This window comes from Eschrichtius robustus, chromosome 12 (assembly GCF_028021215.1).
Source record: "Eschrichtius robustus isolate mEscRob2 chromosome 12, mEscRob2.pri, whole genome shotgun sequence".
Classification (NCBI taxonomy): domain Eukaryota; kingdom Metazoa; phylum Chordata; class Mammalia; order Artiodactyla; family Eschrichtiidae; genus Eschrichtius; species Eschrichtius robustus.
The window spans coordinates 11,194,043-11,217,705 of record NC_090835.1 but is presented as its reverse complement, the minus strand read 5'-3'; positions in this window follow the sequence as shown (position 1 = coordinate 11,217,705).

The window sequence follows — 23,663 nt, the reverse complement described above, 5'->3', positions numbered from 1 at the left end:
CAAATCCATCAGCAGCAACTCCGTTCTACTCTGTTGGTTGAAGCACCTGCAGTCCTGCCTGGTTTCCAGGTTGGAGAGTCACAGTACAGGCCATCTTTGGCAAATGCAATCCTTCACCTCTCTTAGGAGTCCGACGGGAAGGGGCCAGGCTGAAGAAGGGGTGACAGCTTCCAATGTATGAACTGGAGAAGTGCCCATGTTACCCACTGGTGCTCCGAATTTCCTGGAGTCCTCTTCCTTCTGTAACAGGGAGATCTCCACAGGGAGTCATGAATCTTAAGCCAATTAGCACACTAGCTAGCACGTAACAGTTTTTCCTAAGTGCCGACTCATGGGAGGCAGTTGTTAGCCTTTATGTAGCCTTCATATACTTTAGAAAAAGATGCCCTCTGGATATTTGGAGGGGCAAGCAGAGCCCCTTTTGCAGTGTACTTACTGCACAACCAAATGTAGCAGTCCTGGTAACTACTACTGATGTAATTGGTTTTACCATGAAAAAAACAATCAAAGCTTTTAGCAGTCTCCATGCCTCCTGGTTGCCTTCCCCAGTGTCCATTCCTAGCTGCCCTTTTCACTGGACCCATGTTCCTCCCCTTCCCAAAGCTCTCCCCTTTCCCTGAGACATGGCGCTCTCTGTAGCAGTTCACCCGCTTGGTGAGAAGAGGGCAACTTTGCAGGAATGCTGATGGCTTAATGGAATGAAATACGTGTTTTACATATTTCTGAACAATTTTTAGATTTGTAACTTCAAATGTAATAGATATGTCTTCTAAAAATTCAAGGAAACAATGTAGAAAGGTAAAATAATAGTAACTCAGAACTCTCTTTACTTGTGGGGATTTCCAGCAATATAGTAGACCTGTGTGGAAGTAGGGTAGAGGGTATGTGTGGGTTTGTGTGTGAGAGAGAGAGATGTGAAGAATTGCCAAGTAAAATATAGGACCCTCAGTTAAATTAGAATTTCAGATAAATAATGAATTTCTTTTTCGTATATCTCAATATGTTAATCTAAAATTTTAATTTACCTGGCATCTTGTATTTTATTTGTTAAATCTAACAACCCTATCTCTGTGATGTGCGAGTGGGGAGTATATGGTGTGTGTGTGTACGTGTGTGTGTGTACACAGTGTGTGTGTGTACACGGTGTGTGTGTGTACATGGGTGTGTGTGTACATGGTGTGTGTGTGTACCTGGGGTGTGTGTACATGGGCTGTGTGTGTGTGTACATGGTGTGTATGTGTGTACATGGGTTGTGTGTGTGTACATGGGTGTGTGTGTGTACACGGTATGTGTGTGTATTATATGTGTGGGGTATACATTTGGGTGGGGGATTAGGAGGGTTGGTCAGAAGAGAGAGGAGATATAGGAAACCTGAAGGTGGTTTTGTAAAGTTGTCCCCAAATCAGCCTTGTAACGTACACATTTTTGTTTTTGTACTTTTAATACTTTGTTGTAACTTATTGGTTTACATGTCCAGATCCCCACCGGACAGCGAGAGTCAAGAGCTGAGTCTTGTTTGTCTGTAGTCCCTGCATGTGGCATAGAGTACACATTTAGTAGCATACACGCAGATCTGGGTGCTCTCAGACTTTAGAACAGTTAGTATCTTAGTCTTTTGGGGCTGCTGTCACAGCTGGGTGGCATATAAACAACAGAAACTTATTTCTCACAGTTCTGGAGGAAGTCCAAGATCAAGGTGTCAGCATGGTTGGGTTCCGGTGGGAGCCCTCTTACTGGTTCATAGGTGGTGCCTTCTCACCGTGTCCTCACATGGTGGAAGAGGTGAGGGAGCTCTCTGTGGTCTCTTTTATAAGGGCACTAATCTCATTCATGAGGGCTCAACCCTTGTGTCCTAACCAACGCCCAAAGACCCCCCCCCCCCCCATCTAATACCATCACCTTGGGGGTTAGGATTTCAACATATGAATTTTGGTAGGATACGGACATTCAGACAACAGCAGTCTGGGACTTAATTCCGGTGCATTGGTCTCCCTGAATATCAGCCGTGAAGCCATCCACTGCTTGCTTTGAATATCTCGTCTTTAGTATGTGGCAGAGGAGCCTTGGTTTCCCAATGTTGGGCCATCAGAGTCACCTGGACAGTTTGTTTAAAACACAGGTTTGTGGGCTCCACCCCTCCAAGAGGTGCAGGAAGCCTTGAGTGAGAAGGAATGACGTAAGGAATTGAAGGAACAATAAGTGTTCATGTTTAATTATCTCCTCTTATAAAAGGAAAAAAATAACAGAATCAGACCTATGAGCTATTCTATGAATGAATGAATGTGTGTGTATGTGTGTATACAAATCACACACACACACACAGGCAACACAGTGTGAAAAGTGAACCTTGGTTCATTGATATTTTATAAAGATTTTTCTGAATTCACGTTGGTGCTACCACTAGTGTATCACTTGCCTTGAGCAAATGTCAAGTCATAAAGATCAGCCTGCAGTGAGCTGGGCGCAGAAATGTCTGTAAGGAAAATTGAGGGAAACAAAGAGTTTATTTTCCAGTAGTAAAGCCCAACTAGGCTTTTCAGAGCGAAGATGTAGCTTCAATCTGATAAAAGTACATCTGTACTGACTTTAGACGTAGAGGGCTTCCAATGGGTGGAATGAATTCTTCTAAAGTAATATTAAAAATTTACAAAGAAAGAAGCCATGAGGTGGGAGAAAAGTAGCATTTGATTCTTTGAGTTCAAAGTTCATGAGGTTAAAAATTCTTTTAGATTTTTCTTTAGTGTTCTCTCCAAAAAGACCAATTCAAAAACAACAGGATTACTCAAAAGAGGTTACTCAAAAAAAAAAAAAAAAAAAAAAATCAACTCTGCGAATACAGTAAAAACCATTGAATCATATACTTTAAATGGATGAATTGTGTGGTATGTGAATTAAATACTGATAAAGCTTTTATAAATAAATTTTTAAAAATCAGGAGCACCAAATTCCATAAGCGCTAAGCTCTCTGTAAGAAGCAGGTCATTTTCACTGGAGATTAACAGTCTGATGATAAATCTTCTGGCAATTTATCTTCTAAGTATGACCTTGTTGAAGAATTTATAATTGATGTAAGTGATAAAATTTTAAAAAATGCTGTGAGATGGATGGTACTATTGAAAATACTAAGAGAGTAGAGTTTTAGAAAACATTAATGGCAAAGAGATGTCAAATTATTCATTATCATTTTTCTTTTGTTATCTCCGTTTAATTTATTACCTGCTGCCTACTTGGGCTTAGTGGAGGGGGGAAGGGTAGCGAGGGATGAGAAATACTGATTAGTGGGCTGCTGTTAATTTTTCATAAGTCTCATTTACTGAAATCTGTAAGTTGAACATGGCTGCTCTTTGAAATGCCCTGGTCCCTCAGAGGTCAATCAATTTCTTAATCATGTAACAACAGCGGAAGCCGCTGAAAAAGAGACACAGGCTACAGAGAACTACATGTGCTCCCTTTCACAGGGTACAAAATATGGAATTCGATGTCTTCTTCACAGACCTCATCTAATAACACTGCACATCTGAGGGCCTTGGGGGAGGGAAATGAAACGTATTTTTAAGCGAGAAAAAAGGAAGTCCTAAATGACCGTTGTTAGATGAACAACAGAAAAAAATCAAGACCTCAGCAGCACCTGATGAAAGGCAAATGATACTGTTCACATTGATGGCTTTTCCTCCCTTTTTTCAAGTGATTTATTATCCTTTGATATTACGGTCAGTTAGCTGGCTCGCTGCAGCATACATATTTGATCTTGGCGTAATGCTTTTCACAACTCCTTTTTGCTATAGCCAGGCATCTTTGCTTTTTGCCTCCATCTTTCCTTGATGAAAACGAGGAGGTAAACGTTAGGTGTGTGAAGAGAAAGGAAATCATTGACCTGTAAATTATCCAAGCGAGGGAGAGCCCCAGGGATTAAAAAATATCAGCAGGGAGAAGCTCCAGATCTGTATGTCCCAGGTGCTATATTTGGTTTGTCCTTTTTCAGTTTTTGTGTCTAGTTGCTGGAGAGAATCAGGATAGTATGGCGCTTATTTTGTCTCTAAATTACAGTCTTTTTGTACTTTAGTGCTGATTAAAGCGAGCTCTACGAGGAGGGGGCTGGATTTTCGACAGTCATTGTGCGTGTCACAATTCAGGTCCAGTAGAGTGGCTGGGACAGTGCATACATTCAGCTGCTCTGTGGGACCATCCGCAGTGCAAATTCTCCCCAAAAGGCTGCCGCTGTGGGAAGCTGGCAGCCAACACTCCTAGCAACCTGGGTTTGAGAAGATGGGTCTGGTGCGAGGCAGCTGGATGGGGCATTGGCCGCCTCCACTTCACCCAGTGACTTGAGTTCTGTGTTCTGAAGTCATCAAATCTAGTCCAGCTTCCGTAAGAGATAACCTTCCAAACACCAACGCAGGGTCTTATCCCTGCTCTCTGTTGCATTCTTCTTTTCTCCAGGTTAACTTGGTTTTAACCAATGCTCATAAGACATGGTTTAAAGTCTCACAGCCTCCCTCATCACTCACTTCTGCAGTCACTATTCCAGGCTGAAATCTTGGCTTCTGCTTGGGTCCGTGTGGGACATGGTGTTGGGGGAGAAGGGGGGGCAGGGGAGGGGAAGTTACGTGCCTTTACTCATCCGCAAAGCAGGGAGTGTAGTGTTTCCTATCTCATGGGGTGTTGGGAGGAGGCCATGAATGGTGCTTGAGGAGGGCTTAGCACAGTGCCTGACACAAGCCCATCATTCAGAGCATAATGGCTATTATTACTTCTCTTTGAGAAAATTGTTTGAAATCACTCATGGTGGCTTCTGGCCTTCCCCCTGGCCCAGAAGCCTCGTCTTTCTGTTCTTATTGGTCTGGTCCTCTGCCTTGCTCTGACCTTGGGTTTCCAAAACCAGGCTGTGCATCACAGCTAGATGCTGACGAGACTCAGTATTAGTCAGTGCTGCCACTTGCCTTGGGTGATTTCCTTGAGCTCTCTGAGCTTCAGTTATTTCCTGGAAAAAAATGCACCTTCCTCACAGTGTTCTGGGGTCAAATGAGACGGCGTGTCCGGGGCTGGCATACAGCAGCTCGTGACGCGGTAAACGATTACTACCATTTTCCCCATCTCACATCCTCCTCCTGCCTTACTCCCATCTGTTGCTTGCTTTATAAATTCTCATTTGCCTCAAGTCTCAGTTCGCATGTTGCTCTCTCAAGAAAGCCTTCCTGGATCACCGTATCTGAAAGACATACCTTGCTGTTACTCATGCCATCCGCTGGACTGTAATGACTTCTTTATGGTGGGTACCTATTTACTATCTCTATGGTGGGTACCTATTTACTATCTCCCCTACCACTTTCTGCAGTGTCCCTAGCGCTTAGTACATAGGGCACACTCAATATATACTCATTGAACGAAGACATCGTAATTGTTATCACTGTGACAGAGAAGGCTAAAGCAGGACTCAAGTGAGTTTTCCATCCCTAGAATTTTCAAACACAGAACGCTCACCCTCGTACGGCTCTAAGTGAACTCCCAAGTGCCAGAGTCTGTGTTTCTGTGACTGCAGGGCTGAATCCATGGTCATGATACGGGGTCCACTGCACAGGGCCTTCTGCATGGAAGTAGGAATCTGAAATTCTGTTCCCACAGCCTAAGCCTTCTCTCTGTCTCTGAGTTTCATCCTTATCTGTTTCTCACCCATCCACCAGCTTTCCTGCTAAAAATGGCTCATGTTTGTTCAGCACGTATCATGTGCCAACCACCTGCACGATGCTTTATATGTGTTATCTTCCAAATCATCACAACCACCCTTTGTGATTGAAGTACAGTTGGTTCCAATAGCGTTGGGCTCTCAAACCTCTCAAATGTCAAGAGGTGGGGTTTTTGCCAAGGCAACAGAATGCTGAGGACTGCAAGGAAAGATTGTTACTACAAAAAGGTGCTAAATTCTGGAGTAGGGTTTAATTATACCTGAGGTATTTCTGACATGGTGTGTGTGTGGGAAGCTCTGCCTGTCTCTCTATTGCTGTTATTATCTTGTGGTCTACAGGTTAATTTTTCCCACCACGGGGCTCCTTAGTCATCTTTCCAATCCCCCAGTTCCCTCTGGGATGCAGTCTCTGGCGAGGCACTCCACTGCTAATAAAAGTTGCCCCTCGGGTCTCTGACTATTAGCAATCAAATTCCTGGCCATAGCTAATCGTCAGGTTTAATCATACGTTAATCATTTGCCGGAGTGGCGTGAGGGCAAACTTCAGATATTCCTGAGGCTGAATCTGTACAGCACAGATATGTTTGTGCTGTATAGAAATGCATCTACCGCAAGTGTTTTCCCCAGTGCACGTGGGAGCTGAAGAAAGCGGGAAGCATGCTTGCATTTCAGGCTGCCTCATGTGATCTCTCTTGATGGATTTGCTCTTCTCAGCTGCCGGCATATCTTTAATGCTGTATTTGATATGGTCCATCTCCCAGCCTCTCTGGCTGTTCTCCATTTGTTTTGCCAGCTTCTTCTGAATATTTTATAATCAGGTATTTACCAGTGCCTCTGGAGCTCATCGGGAACTCTATCAGTGGGGTCCTTTCTCTGGATATCAATTCATCAAGCAGTGCTGAGCTCTCAAGACCAAGTCAAGGCCATGTTTCCTCTGCTCAAACCCTCCAAGGGGTGTCCCATCTCATTCGTTGAAAATCCAGTGGTCTGACCAAGGCACACAAAGACTTGCATTTTCTGGCCTCTGGCTATCTCTCAGATATCATCTTCTCAACAGTCTCACTGGACTAACTCCACTCCTGCCCTGTTGATCTCCTTGCTGTTTCTATTGGATTTCTGTTGCTGCATAATAAATTACTATAATTGTAGCCACTCAAAACATCCCACCGCCCCATACCCCAGGTGCCATTATCTTACAGTTTTGTAGGTCAGAACTACAGGTGGGCTGAGCCACTTTTTCTGCTTAGGCTAAAATCAGCTTGTCTGCTGGGCTCTTTGTCTGGGGACTCTGGGGAAAAGTTTACTCCAGAATTCATTCAGCTTGTTGGCAGAGTTCATTTCCTTGCGGTTGGAGAACTGAGGTCCCTGCTTCCTTGCTGGCTGTCAGCTGAGAGCTACTCTTAGCTCCTGGAGGCCACCCAAGTTCCTTGCTGTGCGGTTTTCTCCATCTCCAAGCCAGCAAGTGTGCCTCAGATCCTTGTCATGCTTTGAATCTCTCCGACTTCCCCTCCTGCCTCCAGCCAGAGAAAACGCTCTGCTTTTAAAATACTCAGGTGATTAGGTTAGGTCCATCTGGATAATCTTCCTCAGTAAGGGTCAACAGATTAGTAATCTTAATTACACTGGCAGAATTCCTTTAACATACAGAGTCATGGGAGTCATGCAGGGGAGGGAGGGGAATTCTGCCTCCTAAATTATTCCTCAAACATGCTGCCTGTCAGTCTCACCTCAGGACATTTGCACTTGCTGTTCCCTCTGGCTGGAGCTCCTCCCCAGAGAGTCCCATGGCTGGAACAACTGACATATTATGTATTTACATGTCTATTTGTTTGTTATCTCTCTTCCCTCACGGGAATAGAGGCTCCCTGAAGATGGGGGCTTTGCTGGCTTTATTCAGGGCGGCATCCTCAGCTCCTAAAATAACTCCTGGCACGTAGCAGATGCTCCACACGCATAAATAAATGAATGCATAAATGATCTTCAGCTTTCTCAACTCCTCTTCTTCCTTTTCTCTCCAAGACGTCTCTGAATTTTAGAAGTCCTATAAAAACGCTCATTGGGAATGGTTTTTTCCTCTCTGAATATAAGCGTGAGCAATGAAAGGAATCAGGAAGCTCTGCTTTTCCGCTTGATCTACATAAGCACAGAGTTTAAAGACGAAGACTCTCTTATCTCTGTTTACCAGACTCTCTTAGCTTTTACACATTTGTCTCTTCTTTACCTGGCATGGTTCCCATGCAGTCCCATCTTTATGCCTCAGTTGGGGGTTGGGAAGGCCTTGAAGAGGTTTGATGTAGCTTCGCATTCAGTGAGAGACTCTCCTAACCTGGAATATTCTCCCTCTCCTTGCCAAGAACATCCCCACTTTTAAAGGTCCGTCTCAGGTCTGACAGGTTTTGTGCACTCTTTGATCGGTACAGTTCATAGGGAGATATTTTTCTTTTGAACTCATTTGATATCTGAGCCAAAGGCAGTGGAGGCACAAGGGCAGGATTAGGTGCACTGGTCTATTTTCTGGTTTGTCATTTTTAAAAGCGTTTGAGCCTTCATTCAAAGGAGACGGCAGTCAAAAACCTAGAATTCTGATTTTTCTTAAAAATAGGCACCCTAACACGGTGCTCTCATTTCCATATGGCAGCAACCGGGGCTAGAGAGGAAGCCGCCCCTTAGCTGGGGTGTGTGTCCCTAGTTTGCTGCAGTCCCCACCCCTCCCTACTGTTTCTCTCCAAATGAAGCCTGAGTCTTGTTGCAATTTACGATCGTGGTTGTGCTGCTGTTTTTTCAAGTGAAGAAGTATTTTTCTGTATCTCTGTTTTATCAAAAGGGGAAAGTGAATGAGAGATCCACCCACACCACCTTATTGTTTTCCATTACCTGCCTGGGCCCTGTGGGGCTTTCGAGTTCTGCAGTTTCTTCCCAGTCTCTAAGCTCTGTGAGGCTGGAAACAGGCCCACCTTGTTCATTGCTGTGTTATCAGAACCTGGAGCATAAGAGGTGATCAGCTGATATTTACGGAATGAATGAATGCCTGGTATCTGAAAACTGGGCAATTCATGTAGCACCTCATAACACCGGACTTCACTGTTGTCTTTTTATGTGTGAATATCCTTCCACAGAATCCGCCTGTGTTGTCCCTCCAACTAATTTCTTTAAAGCCTGAAACCATATCTGTATTCGTTTCCTCTTGCTGTTGTAGCAAATTACCACAAACTTGGAGTCTTAAAACAACAGAAATTTGTTGTCTCACAGTTTTGTAGGACAGAAGTCTGAAATCAAGGTGTCGGCAGGGCCACGTTCTCTCCGAAAAGTTGTAGGAGGGGATTCTTGCCGGCCTCGTCCAGCTTTTGATGGCTCCATGCATCTCTAGTTTGTCACGGTATCACTCCAGTTCCTGCCTATGTCTTCACGTTGGCCAGCACAGGGCTCCTCCTTTTCTACGTTTCTGTCTTCATTTCTGTCTCTTAGAAGAATATCTGTCATTGGATTAGGGCCCACGTGGTTGATCCAGGATGATCTTACCTCGTGATCCTTAATTCAATCACATCTCGAAAGACCCTTTTGGCAAGTAAGCACATTCGCAGGTTCTGGGTGGGCATATGTTTTGGGGGCCACTATTCAGTCCACTACAATATTCCATGGTAATTTCTATTCTTCATTTGAAAAATTTTGAGAGCTTGCTGTTTCTAAGGCTCTGTACTGGGCACTGAATGGGGAGAGATACTGATTCAGCAAATAGGATCCTTCCCTCTGGGAGGGAGAATAAGGAATATATGCAGGGAAGTATTATATCATGACATTCATGAAATGGACTCTCAGAGCGTACAAAGCACTATGGGGTCTCAAAAGAGAAAGGTATCAGGGAATCAGGCATGGTGTTTAAGGAGGCAGGATTTAGCTGTGCCTTGAAGGAGGAGTAGACTCTTGAAAGATAGGAGAACATTTCTGTTAGGGTGAAAAGTATGAGAAGCCCAGAGGTGGAGAAACACCACATAGAACAATTACTTATTTTGATGAAACATCAACTATGCATCTCTGAATGTCCTTTGTATATAGTAGTTGCTCAAGAAACACTTCACTGGCTGGAAGCACTCATGAAACCCCCCATGCCTTTGGTGCCATGCTGGGAACAGTACCAAACTGATCAATTTGTAGTTTTCTGAAAAATTGCGGTTCATGACAGTGAGATAGGAAATATAAACAACCAGGAAATTAATGACATTGACATTGTGCATTGGGAGGTAATATTTGCTGCCGAAGCCCGGGCTTGGGGAGGGGATGCTGCAGATTGGCAGTTTAACCTCACAAGGATGCAGCTCAGCCACGGGGCTCTAGGGCTTTCGCATTCTAAAATCTGACACTGCGGGCTGCTAATCATCCACTCGGAACCCACAGTTTCTTCATTGTTTCCAAATTTGATTAATGTTCCTGCCTTCATTCACCCTCCTGGTGGTGAGACATAGCGCCTGGAATTACACCCACCAGGGGGTTTCAGGCCACAGAAAAAATTTCTTTTCCAACAATGAGGCGCTTGAAGGAAATTTCCTGAGAAAGCTACCTGATCACATCACAAAGGCTGTGCCGCCCTGGAGTGGAGCAGGAAGGAGGAGATTACGGCTCCCTGGGCTGGAGCGAGACCGTGAGAGGCAGTGGGCAAGCCAGTTTCAACAGAACCAAGGAGTAGCCTATGTGAGGAAAAATATTTGTAGTAGATGCTACCTGCCTGTGTTGAAAGTAATGATTCTGACCTTTAGAGTATTTGTTAATACAAATTTAACTTCATTTAAATCTTGGTTAAATGCGGCTTTATTATATATTAGCAGACTTTCAAAATGTAGACATTCTAATAAGATTTTGGATTCGGTGACTTTATTGAGTACTGATGATGGGCTCATTTCCTTGAATTCGGTGATGCCAGCCTTGCCTGAAGATAATTGCATGTAGAATCTGAGAGTTTCCTGATGCCTTGGTACCGAGAAGGGCATCTCGTCCAACTAACATCAATGCTTGAATCCATCTCGCTCCTTGTCTGCATCATCTGGCCTGGCAGTTGACCAGGTTCTACTTGGACACCCTAGTGATGGGGCACTTTTTACCAGAGGAGGGAACAATTCTGTAGGATGGCATTTGTTTTCCTTTTATTTCATCTCCAACAACATATATTTTAAATACTTAGAAATAGAGTCACAGATGTACAAAACAAACTTTTAGTTACCAAAAGGGAAGGGGAGAGGAGGGCTAAATTGGGAGATTGAGATTGACACATACACACTACTATATATAAAATAGATGACTAATGAGGACCTCCTGTATAGCACAGGGAACTCTTCTCAATACTCTGCAATGACCTATATGGGAAAAGAATCTTAAAAAGAGTGGATATATGTATATGTATAACTGATTCACTTTGCTGTACACCTGAAACTAACACAACATTGTAAATCAGCTATATTCCAATAAAAATTAATTAAAAAATACTTAACCCATTTTTTAAACAAAGAACTAATATATGCACATTAACCTCTCAATACGAAAAGAGCGTATTGTGAGACATTCTTTCTTTTGCCTCCTAGTCACTCTTTCCAGTATATTTCATGTATATTTCCAGAGGTATTCTTGCCTTAGGCGAAGGTGTTTGTGAATGTGTGTGTGTACCCAGTCTTATCAACTCCCATGTACTCTTTTTTTTTTAAGCACCAATGGGATCATACAATTCGCAGGGCTCTGTACCTTGCTTTTTTTTTCACACTATATCTTGGAAATTATCTTACATTAGCATATATAGTTCTACTGCATTCACTGTTTTCCATCTGTATAGTATTTCACTGTATAGCTGTTTTATTGTTTATAACCATTTCTCTATTAATGTTAATTTAGGGGTTGTTTTAAAAAAAACCCAGATATTTTTGACTACCTCTTCTTGTTTTCATATATATTCTTGGATCTTTCCCCAAATTGATCCCCAGTGCCACTCTTTGTAACATGTATTCATCCTTCAAACAGTGTAAGCTCCTTGGAGAAGCCTTCCCAAATTCCTCTTCTTGCTTCCGAAGGCATTTTGCACACACCTCTGGGACAGCACTTGGCACAGTTTAGCTTTGCCTGGGGTGTGTGCGTGGGTCTGGGCTTCTATTAGGCCAGGCTCTGCCTCTTAACTTAAGGGTCTAGTACAGTCCTGGGTCTGGGTCACTTGAGGGCACCAGAGGCCACTCAGACCTCTCCTTTAAGCAGGGGATCTGGGGGGTAGAGGAAGATCGGTAGTGTGGTTATGAAAAATGTCTATGGCTTAAACGTCTTTTAGATATGATAGTTAAGACGATTGTTTACATGCCTGGCTGTGCCTCAGAAGGACTTAGGGAAATGAGTTAAGATACAAATGCTGGGGCCCTTCCTGGAGAGAATAGTGCAGTAGTCCAGGGACGGGTGTCAGCCATCTGTATTTTTAACAAGGTCCCTGGGTGACTCTGATATGCGAAGCCAGGTTGGAGAAACTCTCTCCTTTTTGGAGAAATATATGAAGTGCAAGGAAGTGTTTTGACCCTCAAGGAGTTCATAGTCTAGTTGGGAGACAGAGAAAATGGTAAGAAAAAAAAAGTGAAATTTCAGTACAAATAGAAATACATGCTAACTGATACTCTGTGGGGAGAGATCCACGCAGGCTGGGGCAATAGAAAAGGTGTCACAGAGAAAATGAAACTTCAGCTGGGCCTGGGACAGTGGTACCCACTCTATGGGTTTTTGTGGACTTGAGGTTAGTCCTTGTGCAGACACTTCTGTAGGCTTTTAAAGGGAGGCAGTAGGGATCAAGAACAAGGGCTTTGGAGCCGGCTGCTTTGCTGCTTTGCTTTAAGTCATGGCTCCACCGCCCCTGGTTGTGTGACCTCAGGCGAATAAGTGCACACATCTAGGCCTCAGTTTCCACATCCGTTAAATGGAAACAACAACAGTTCTCACTTCAGAAGGTTGTTGTGAAAATCAAAGGAGATTGATTTATGCAAAAATCTTGGTGTCTCTAAGCCCTCGATAAAGGTGATCTTCTAATAATATTGAATAATAAACACAGACCAGGTTTCAGTCTCAATCTTTCACTCAGGGAAGTCAGATGTGGTTTACACGGTCTAGGACCCAGCGGCAAAAGAAGACAGAGGGCTCTGTCGGAGAGAGGGGCTGACATACTTTGTGAGCTCCAGTGAATTTTCTGCTGTGAGACTCTCAGCCGTGACCGACCACCCGTTTCAACTGCAGGCCGAAGTAGCCCCCCTTAGCCCTCTCTGTACTGGTTTGTTTTCTGAGTGGGCAGCCTATGGCGCTGTGCAAGCTGGGAATAGGCCAACATTGGCTGCAACCAAGGAATGGCATGATATTTCCCCCAAATCCTCTTAAAGAAAAAAAAAAAAGAAACAGAATGTGGATGAAAGTTATTTTCCTTCTATATCTGCCTTGAGCCACAGCTTATCACCTAATTGTAGGTGAAGCTTTAGGACTGTGGGAACCAGACTTTCCTCTTACTCTGTTTCAGCGATGGAGGCATCACCAGATAGGAGGCAGCTAGATGGTCCACTCCAGCTCCCTTCCTCATCCCTCCCCAGCCAGTGGCAAAGCCCTTCTCTGAAAAGGATCTGATAGCTGTCTTGTAGACCAGGTGTGGCTTGTGAAAAAGCACTCTTGATATACGTTGAGCTCACAACTCACAGTCTCAGGGGCTAGAAATAGGTAATTGGTGTTGAAAGATGAGAGAAAGGAAAAGAGGAAGGAAAGAATCAAAGCAAAAAAGGAAAAAAGAAATGCAAGGAAACAAAGGGTGAAAAAACTCAAGAAAAGTAAAAAGGAAAGGAAAGAACACAAACAAGAAAGGAAGAAAAAGAAAGAAAAGAGAAATTGGAGGCTTCTCATCTCGTCCCACTTAGATGTCAGTTAAGCCAAGAGCTGTCTGGCTCCACTGATGGCAGGCATGTCACTGTGCTCTCCAACCTTTGTTTAATGAACAAAACATCATTTGTTTCCAGGTCTCTGCTGATATCAATCAATAAAGTTGTTTCTCTTACCAAGGCACTACAGGTGATACTCGGAGACATACAATGTGCTAACTAGCTGGAACAACTATTATTTTTGAACTTTAATGAGGTACCAGACAAGAAGGGCAGTTAATTTCTACCTAATGATCTGATGCGGTCCTTGGAGATGTGCGACCGGGTTGCATCGCTTTTATTGAACAAGGCTGTCAGTATTGTCTGACCACGTGTCTAGCAAAAAGCCAGTGATTGGATGCTGGGACTGCAGAAAGACATGGTTACATAGTCATTTTATAGCACTCAAATTCTAAAGTGTTGGGTGAGAATAGGAAAGAACAACTATTTATTTTTAAAGAGAAATCCAATTGGGTGAAGCCAGTTTTATGGAGCTTAGATGTGAGCAATAAAGATGTAAGCATGTTATAGGTTTCTTACACAGTTGTCTAGAGAAAACCCTTGATCACTTTTCTGAGTAGTGGCCCATTGTGGAAAATTGCTGATATGTACTGTAATTTCTTTAATGCCATCAGTTATGCTGGGCATTAAAAGATACTTTTAAATTATCCATATATAATAAAACATACTAGATAACTCTAGATGAATGAACTTTTAAACAACTGTGACTTTTGGAAGGAGGACGCCAGGATGGCATGCAGGCTTCCACTCCTCGTTATATGTGCAGACATTACTAATTGATCACGGCACGTTTCCCACCATGTCCAGACATGACTTCAAAGTTCTCAACCCAGCACTTCAGGCAGAACTACTACTTGATTGGAGTTGTCATGTGAGGTGAAGCCTTTTGCCATCGTTGATGTAGATCATAAGAAAAAGTTACCTTTTTCTTCTCTCTTTGCTGTTTTTTTGTTTGTTACCTTATGGAAATGCTTAAGGATAAACAGCCTGGGCTTTGTATTTCTGGCTGAATCACTAAATGGCTCAGTGCTTTTTATGCCACTTTGAAAGGTGGGCCATTTTAGAAATTCCACTGGGGAATTTGAAAGAATTGCTGAGGCGAGTCTTTATTTGATGTTTTGAGCTTTTTACTCCACACCAGATATGGATGGGCGCCAACTCCTGGAACAGATGGAACATTGCATATTTCAGGAGAGAGAGAAAATGGATTGCACCACGTGAGAATCCGGTCCTTTAGGGGGAGAAGGTTTTCTCTGATGGCAAGGAAACATCAGGGGACCCCGTGAATGCTCTGGTCGATGTACTTGGTTTCTTCCTTCTTGTATCTTGAGCAAAGGCTGTCAAAGGACCACCCAGAATAGAATAAGTGATAGGAAGGAATACTTAGGCTATAGTTTTCAAACTTGAGATGTGAAATGGTTTCATTAAAAATGCCTTCTTCCCAGGCTGAAAAGACACAGCCCTCTCCTTTTGTTGACGCATGGTTATTAGCATCTTCAGGATTACTTGAATTTGTTTTGTAACTGACACGGCACAAAAGGCATCAGAACTTTTTGAACCAAGAAGCAATTACAAAATTCAATAATGCAGGAAAAGGAAAACAAATAGGCCTTGTCTATTAGTACACAGTGGCACTAGGAATAGACAACTGCAATTTCGTGGCTGACCTGTGCTGTAATTTACCCCTGGTGGTTCCCTTACTGAAATTTTAATTCTTGAGACTCTACGTTTGTCCAAAAATAATCTATATGTGAAAACCATGACACAGCCTCTCTCAGTAAGAAAGAAAGACAAGGCGATAGGCATAATCTTCATAATCGCTTCTGTGGCATAGCTGAGGAGAGCAGAGTTCTAGGGTGCTGGAATCCTGGCTTGAGTCTTGGCTGTGCGGACTTGAGCAAGTTATGGGACCTCTCTGAATCTTAGTTTCTTCCTCTGTAACTTGAGTAAGCATACTTGTGTTAGAGCTGTTAGGAGAAGGAGAGATGAATGAGGGCATGTGGAGTGCCCAGCACAGAGCCTGATACATTGAAACGGCTCAGTAATTTTATTTGTTATTCTTTATGGCTTTGGATGGCAGTGTTCTTTCTGGTTTAGAAGGTATTTAGAAAAAATGATCTTGGGATTGTGGAATGGAAAAGCATCCACAATCACGCTCCTGTGTTTAGATTTTAAACTCCTGCCTATAGCACTTTTTTCATACTTTCTTTGATCAGCAACAGAAATGGCTCAATTCTTCCTCCCTCTTTGTATCCACACCCTTTGCTGTGTGACTTCAAAGCTACTCCTCCTGAAACTCCACTCCTCGGATGGGACTCACTCCCGGCCGCAACTCAGATTGGAGCCTGAACCCACAATCCCTGACATAGGAGGGGACTTGAACCCCCTATCTTTTGATTGAAACCACTCACTTGGTGTCAGGACCTACTGAAGCTCAGGTTCGTTTGTCTTGATGCAGAAAGAATTCAGCGTGAGGCAAAGTGATAGACAAAGTGTGAGTTTATTAGCATAGGATGCTTGTGAGAGATACAAGCGGGCAGGCAAGGGAGCACAGCCCCAAGAACAAAGAGGACTACATTTTTATAACCAAAGGAAAAACGGGGAGGGGAGAAGACCACCTTCTTTCTCATTTTTGGGTAGACGTTAAGGCTTACATCATTAGTTCCTCCTTTAACCCTATATGGTCTAACCAGGACTGTCATGTTGCTATTTAAATCATACATATATTAGCAAAAGGGTGGTAACATATACTAAAATATGGTAATTCATCTCAGGTTTCAGTATAATGTCTCCTTTCACCTAGTTTCTTTCCTCTTTCACCTATATTCCTGTCTTGGCTATGTGCAGAAATGCTACTCTTCAAGGACCATTAACTCCCTGACTTCATGTAATAAGATTCAGACCCTGTACCTTTTGTCTTGTGTTTTAACTCTTAGGACTTGTGGCTTGAGTGTGCCTGGTGCTTGAATGCGCCTGGTCTTCCTTCCAGGTAAAGTAGATTGTTGCTAGGCTACTGGATTCTTTTCTTGAGTGGTCGCTTAGCTTATAACAGTCTCCCAAACTCCCTTAAAATTCCCTTTCTGTCTTTAATCCCTTAGTGGGATTTTTAAACTAACTATCTAATCTTACTCTATCCCTATTTACTCCCATCACAAAAGAGGTCTATCTGCTTGCCCTTTGTTTCTGAATTTATCATGTGACTTTCTTTGGCCAATGAGATGTTAGCAGACATGATACAAAGAAAGACTTGATAAAGCTATTGAGTGTTTCTGCAGGTTCTGAGTCATTCCACAATGAAATTGCAAGTATTCACCACATTCCTATTAGGATTCTTTTGAAGGTCAGTTCCAGTTGGTGCAAGTCTCATGAAGTCCAGCACAGCACTGAGCCACTTCTTTCAAATCGTCTCATGCCATGTCTGCAGCCTGTTCTGGGGTTCAAAGAGAAGGGCATCACTAAGAAGTGTTGCCAGGTGAACATACGTGGCAGGGATGGCAGTTCATATATTGTAAAACAAACCTAAACACAACACAGATGTAGTTTCTGTGGTGCAAAATTAGATTATTTCCTTGGGAAAATGGTTTTATGAGCCAGTAATTCCAGCCAAGAACATCTGACCTCTAGTCAGATCTCAGGTATATAATCAAGTCCAGCCAAGAATAGCAAAGCTGCTTAGCTGACCACCACGAATTCATGAATAATAAGTAATAATTGTAACATGCCACCGAGGCTTTGTGGTTGTTTGTTATGCAGCATTATTAAAGCAATAAATAATGGTTACACTTCTATATATTATAGCTCAAATTCTCTTGTGTTGCAATTATGGCTTATCTGTCAGGCTCTCTAGATGTATTGAGAACTCATTGAAAATAGGGATGATATCTTATTTACCTTGTATCTACAGGGCCCAACACAGTACCTGATGGGTAATAAATATCTGTCACCTGAAGTTCTGGCTTTATTAGGACATTCCTTCACTTATTGGTATATTTGTTCCTACATTTGTACTTTCATCAGTGAATGTCTACTATATGCCAGGCATTGTGCTGGGTGCTAGGAGTACAAATGTGAACCAAATTGACATTAGAAGAATCGCATGAATTAGGAATGAGAACCGTGTCTATGTACATACCTTAAAATGTGAATAAATAAATGGATGAATGAAATAACCACTTAACAAATTCCTGCTATGTGTCAGGCCTGGTGCCCTCAGGGGAGGGCATTTGAGGTAAAAGAAATGATGGGGGAAGTGATGGGAGGACAGATGTATTAGAGAGTGAGAATGGAATGGAAGGGTTTGGGCTGGGGAATAGTGAGAGAAAGTTTTGAAATATAGTTCTGGATGGCTTTGGTTGATAGACCAAGGGGTTTGGATTATGGATGAAACCTGGAGTGGGTACCCAGGCCAGGCAGGTAATGTAAATAAGTGAAGACCAGATGTGAAGGGAGATAGAGTGGCAGGGACCACAGCTGGAAAACACGTGTCTATCTAGAGACTGCACCCAGGTCTAGCTCAGTGCTTCTTAAACTTTCGTGTGCCTGGAGGTGACCTGAACACCTTGTCTCTGGGGCTGTAGTTTTGGGACGGGGGGTGGAGGGCTGAGATTTCCTATTTCTAACAAGCTCCCAGGTGATGCCATGCTGCTGGTTCCCTCTTTCACCCTCTGAGAAGGAAGAATCTAGTTGCTGTTTGCCACGTGACAATGCGGATCCAGCTTTGCCAGCACATTGAACCTTTTCAAGAAAACCCATAAATCTCTGTTTTATCTGAAATACTCAGATCTTTCATAGTAGTAACTAATGTTTGCAAAGATACTTATAAAATGGGCAGCCTCTCTTTGACTGCTTCCTGGAGTTAGGCACATGCACTATTCTGATTCCAAATGCTAAGGCATCCCACCTCCTGTTGATGTCACCATACTTTGGACTTTGCATTTCTTGTGTTTGCCCTGGTGGCTATACGCTTTGCATTTCTCTAAAATCTAAGAAGATTTTAAGCTTCTTAGGGACATGGATTAAATCTTCTTCTTATTTTTCCGTCTGCTAAAATATGTGGCAGAATGTTTCATACCCAGTGGGAGGTCAATAGATATTAGTAAACTAACTAATGGAGATAAATGGTGTATTTCATAAAGCTGGAATGGATTTTCATATGTTATCAGTAGGAGTTTTATTTTGGAGTGGGCAAGAAGAGTTGCTTAATTTTATTAATCACCCTTGTTTTTTAGAAAACATAGTAATAGCTTAGGAATTCTTGGTCTGCATGGGAACAAGTTTAATATACTAAGATGGTTATGATGCATCGTAATTGGGCCGTGGGGGAGGGAGGACAGTCCTGTCCCGCTGAAGCAGTTGGGTAGTTGAAAACAAACAAAAAGGCAAAATTCAGTAAAAGGCCCAATATTCTTAATGATTTATGAGCCAATCCTGAAGGACGAAAGTGCAGTTTTTCTCGTGAAACCTAATGACACAGTGGAGCAGAATTCATGGAGGTGGAAACATCTTACTTCTGGATTCTGAATATCTTTGGAGAGTCCACCTTGGGCAGATGCCATTATAAGTTGTCAGATCCTGAAGGATTACTTCTGAAAACCATCAACCCTGCACTGAAGGCTCGACACCCCTTTGTACATGCATGACACTCTAGAGGTTGCTAACTGCTTTATTAGGTAAATTGACCCTCATAGCCATTCCGGTAGGTCAGCATGGAAGATGTGTCAAGAAAATTATCCAAAACTTGAGAATAGGCAAAAAAGAAGATGACTTTCTTTCACTACAGAGCAAACATTGTCTACAAATCCTCCAGGGTTTATCTAGGTCTACAAGGGTGTAGACTGTCTATTGACTAGGCCAGAGGTCAGAAAACTCCTGTAAAGCACCAGATAATAAACATTTTAGGCTTTGCAGAACATATATATTATCTGTTAAATATTCTTCTACTTTTCCCTCCCTTCCTCCATCCCTCCCCTCTGCTTTCCTTTCTTCCTTCCTCCCTTCCTCCCTTCCTCCCTTCCTCCCTTCCTCCCTTCCTCCCTTCCTCCCTTCCTCCCTTCCTCCCTTCCTTCCTTCCTTCCTTCCTTCCTTCCTTCCTTCCTTCCTTCCTTCCTTCCTTCCTTCCTCTCTCCCTCTCTTCCTTTCTCCCTCTCTCTTTCTCTCCCTCTCTATTTCTCTCTCTCTCTCTCTTAAAAAGTCTAAAAGCCAGGACCAAATTCATAGGTAGGACCGTGTATATACTAAGGGCCCATCCATGCTGGGTACTGCAAATGTCAGCTTTGAGATGTTTTCAAGTCAAATTTTCGTCATATCTGAGGTTTGAGTTGACAGGCATTGATGGACATGGAAACTATGGTGGGTTTCTTGTTCTAGGTCAGCTTCTGAGGCATCTTGCAGGGACCAGATGTCACTTACCTGGGAGTTCTGGGTTCTCCTCTCTGGCTACCACCACACAGCCAGGCCTAGTAGCACACACCTTCAATTTTCCAGCTCCTCTTTCCCTTCTGAGATTGAAGGAAACATGATACCACAGTGTGTGAGCTCTGTGTTCTTGAGGTACATTGAAGGAGTCACATGATCTGATCCAGAGGAGTAGAGGAGTTAATTGCCTGAGGAGAGAATTCTGGTTATCCAAGGAAGGGGCAACATAGGTCAATTCTCCCTCCCTCCTTCCCCCCATGGAGTGCTTATAGCATGGTTTATCCACACAGCCTGTCTGAAGACATCCTTCATGGCTGAGTGACAAGCAACCTGCTATATCTTTTTATGCCTCATGGTGAACCAGTGACCAGTGTGGTAAAACATTACTTTGCACTCTTTTCATCCTTCCTTATCTGACCCTTTTGCCTCACTCTCACTGCCCTGAGATTGTACCTGCAAATAGCCACCAGCACTTAATCTTTGCCTCAGGCTCTGTTTCCTAGAGAACTCAGGTGAAGACAAGGGTTCCTTCTTACACACACCTGGTGTTCTTTCTCAGGACTTGAGGCTTTACTGGCCATTTTGATTTTAAGCAACAAAAAAGAGAAAACAGACACAAAACTACAAATAGGATACTCTTTATATTGATTAGGATTGAACGTAGTTACCAGTAACAACAACAATAATAACAACAAAACAAAAAATAAAATAAAGTGGCTTAAGCAAGTTAGAAATATCTTTCTTTCCCATATAAAACTCTGGAGTTAGGCAGGGCAGGCTAGTACAGTGGTCCTTCTCCATGAAGTGCTTAAGGATGCAGCCTATTCCCAGCTCACTGTATACCCTCCTTTAGGGTATGGCTTTCAGCCTTATTCTCCAAGGCAACATCTGCTTCCTAAGCATCAGTGTGAAGCAAAAAAAAAAAAAAAAAAAAAAGCCAAGATTGTGCACCAGATGTTTTTTGAGAAAATTTCTGGAACTGCCACAGGACATTTCTGTTTATATTCCATTGGCCAGAATCTAGGTCTACAACTGCAGTCTAGCAGCTACAACTTGCTACAAGAAAGGCTGGGAAATGTAATCTCTATTCTGGGTGGCCATGTGCTAAGAATTCTATTTCTTTTGAAGAAAGAGAAAAGGACTATTGGGAAACAACTAGAAGTTTGTCATATACTTCTGTATTAACTCCATTCTGTTTTACTCGCTCTCTGGGATATACTTGGCAGTGGTGGATATTTTGAGAAGGTGGTGTACAGGATCCAAGTTAGGATAGATTTGTTTTCCATGTTCTGGTGAATTGCATGTTGAAATAACATGCATGTGTGTGTATTGTGTGCACGTGTGTGTATGTAGAGTTTTTTTCCCCCCAAAAGAATGACATACATAACCCCCTGTCTTGAAACATGGTAAAATATTACCAGTACTGCGCCTTTCTTACTGTGTCTTTTCTTCCTCCCCATCTTCATACCTTTCTGTAGTTGTGCACAGATATATACAGAATGTCAGGCCTAAGTCAATGGATGTTTTCATTTAAAAAAAAAGGAAAGGAAAAGCATAGTACTAATTAATTCTTGTTAGTGTGTATATTTGATTAGCTACTGCCACAATGATGTTGCATAACAAATAACTCCAAACTCAGTGGCTTAAAAAATAATATCACATAACAGTATTATGTATAACAATATTACCACAAAGTTACCAGCTTAAACAATACACGCTTATTATCTCATAGTTTCTTGGCTCAGGAATCTGGGCACAGCTTAGATGAGTCCTCTGCTTTAGGGTTTCTCATGAGATTGCAATCAAAGTGTTGGCCAGGGCTGAGGTCTCATCTGAAAGATAGACTGGGGAAAGATCCACTTCCAGGCTCACATGATTATCAACAGGATTCTGTTCCTTGTGGCCTATTGGGCTGAGGGCCTCATTTCCTTACTGGCTGTTGACCAGCAACTGCCCTCATGTCCATCCCAACATTTTTCCCCAAAGCATGCAAGTAGAGAATGCAATAGAGAGAGGATCTTAGCAAGATGGAAGTTACAGTCTTATGTAACATAATCACAGTAATGACTTTCCATCACCTTTGCTGTATTCTATTGGTTAGAAGCAAGTCACAGGCCTGACCACACTCAAGGGAAGGGGATTACACAGGGGTATGAACACCAGGGGGTGGGGATCATTGGAGCTCATTTTAGAGTCTGTCCATCACAAATAATTTGTTTTCACAGCTCTGTGGTTGGGTGGTGTTGAATGCTTTGCTTCACATAGAAGCCTGCAGGATTTGATCTGCTCACGTGTGTGTCATCCTCTTTGGGGAATGTGGGCCAGCTGGGGAATTTTCTTCCCATATTGATGGGAAGGGAACAAGCTGGCGCAAGAGAACAAGCTGAACTACACATGTGCATTTCAAATCTCTGCTTGCATCACATTTACTGATATCTCATTGTCTGAAGCCAGACACACGGCTGAGCCCAAAGTCAAAGGGTAGAAAAATGCACCCCAACTTTAGAGATAGATATGCAAAGTGTGAGTCTACATGGAGGATGAAGAATTGTGTCCAACAATTCAATTTACAACAGTGTGAAAACACAGAGAGACAGTATTATTTTTGTGGAAGTGGACTTGTAACTCAATCTACGCATTACAAGTGACCTTGTTTAGACTACATGGATTACTGGAGACAGAGTTATTTATTTGAATAGATAGGTGTATTCACGTGTGTATGCTGCTTACACTACTGGCATAAAGAGGTCCACAAAATAAGGGTCAAATCTAGCCTACCATGTGCTTCTGTAGAGTTTGCAAACTAAGAGTGGTTTGTACACTTTTAAATGGTTGAAAAAAGAATATTTCATGGCACATGAAATTACGTAAAATTCAAATTTCTGTGTCCATAAATAAAGTTTTCTTTGAACATCGCCAGGCTCATTCACTTACATATTATCTTTGGCTGCTTCCACGCTGCAATGGCTCTGTTGAATAGTTACAACAGAGATTATATGACCTGAAAAGTCTTAAATATTTACTATCTGGTCCTTTACAGGAAAAGTTGGCTGACTCAAATCTACAAAAGTACCACATACACATGTAAAAATACATATGCATATGTATGTATATATAAGTGAAACATGGACTGGGTAGCACTTAGTTATAATTTAGAGGTGTAAGAGAAATTGGAGATTGTCTTTCAAGTATGATTATTTTAGAGATGTAAAAACAGGCTCAGGGAGCTAAAGTAACTTGCTGAACTACATTATATTAGTGGCAAAACTGAGGAAAGAAACATATTTCTTAATTAAAAAAGGTTTCCTCTGCAATATACTGTCACCCAGCATTTTTTCCTAATGCCATTTATAAAAATGAATTTAAAATAGGATGGACCAAAGTATCACATCATCTCATTTACATTTGCTACTAAATTTATTTTCATTAATATTGTGATCTTTTTTGATTTAATGTGACTAATGTTCCTCACATGTCTGGGAAAATGTATCAATTATGGGGTTAATTAATGTTGATGTTTAAACTCAGAATGAGATCCTATTAATCGAATGCATCTGTTTGATGGGGGTTTAATTAATAAGGTTCTGAGAACTTCTTCTGATAGATTCCACTCCATTCTAATGAACCCCATGCATCACTTT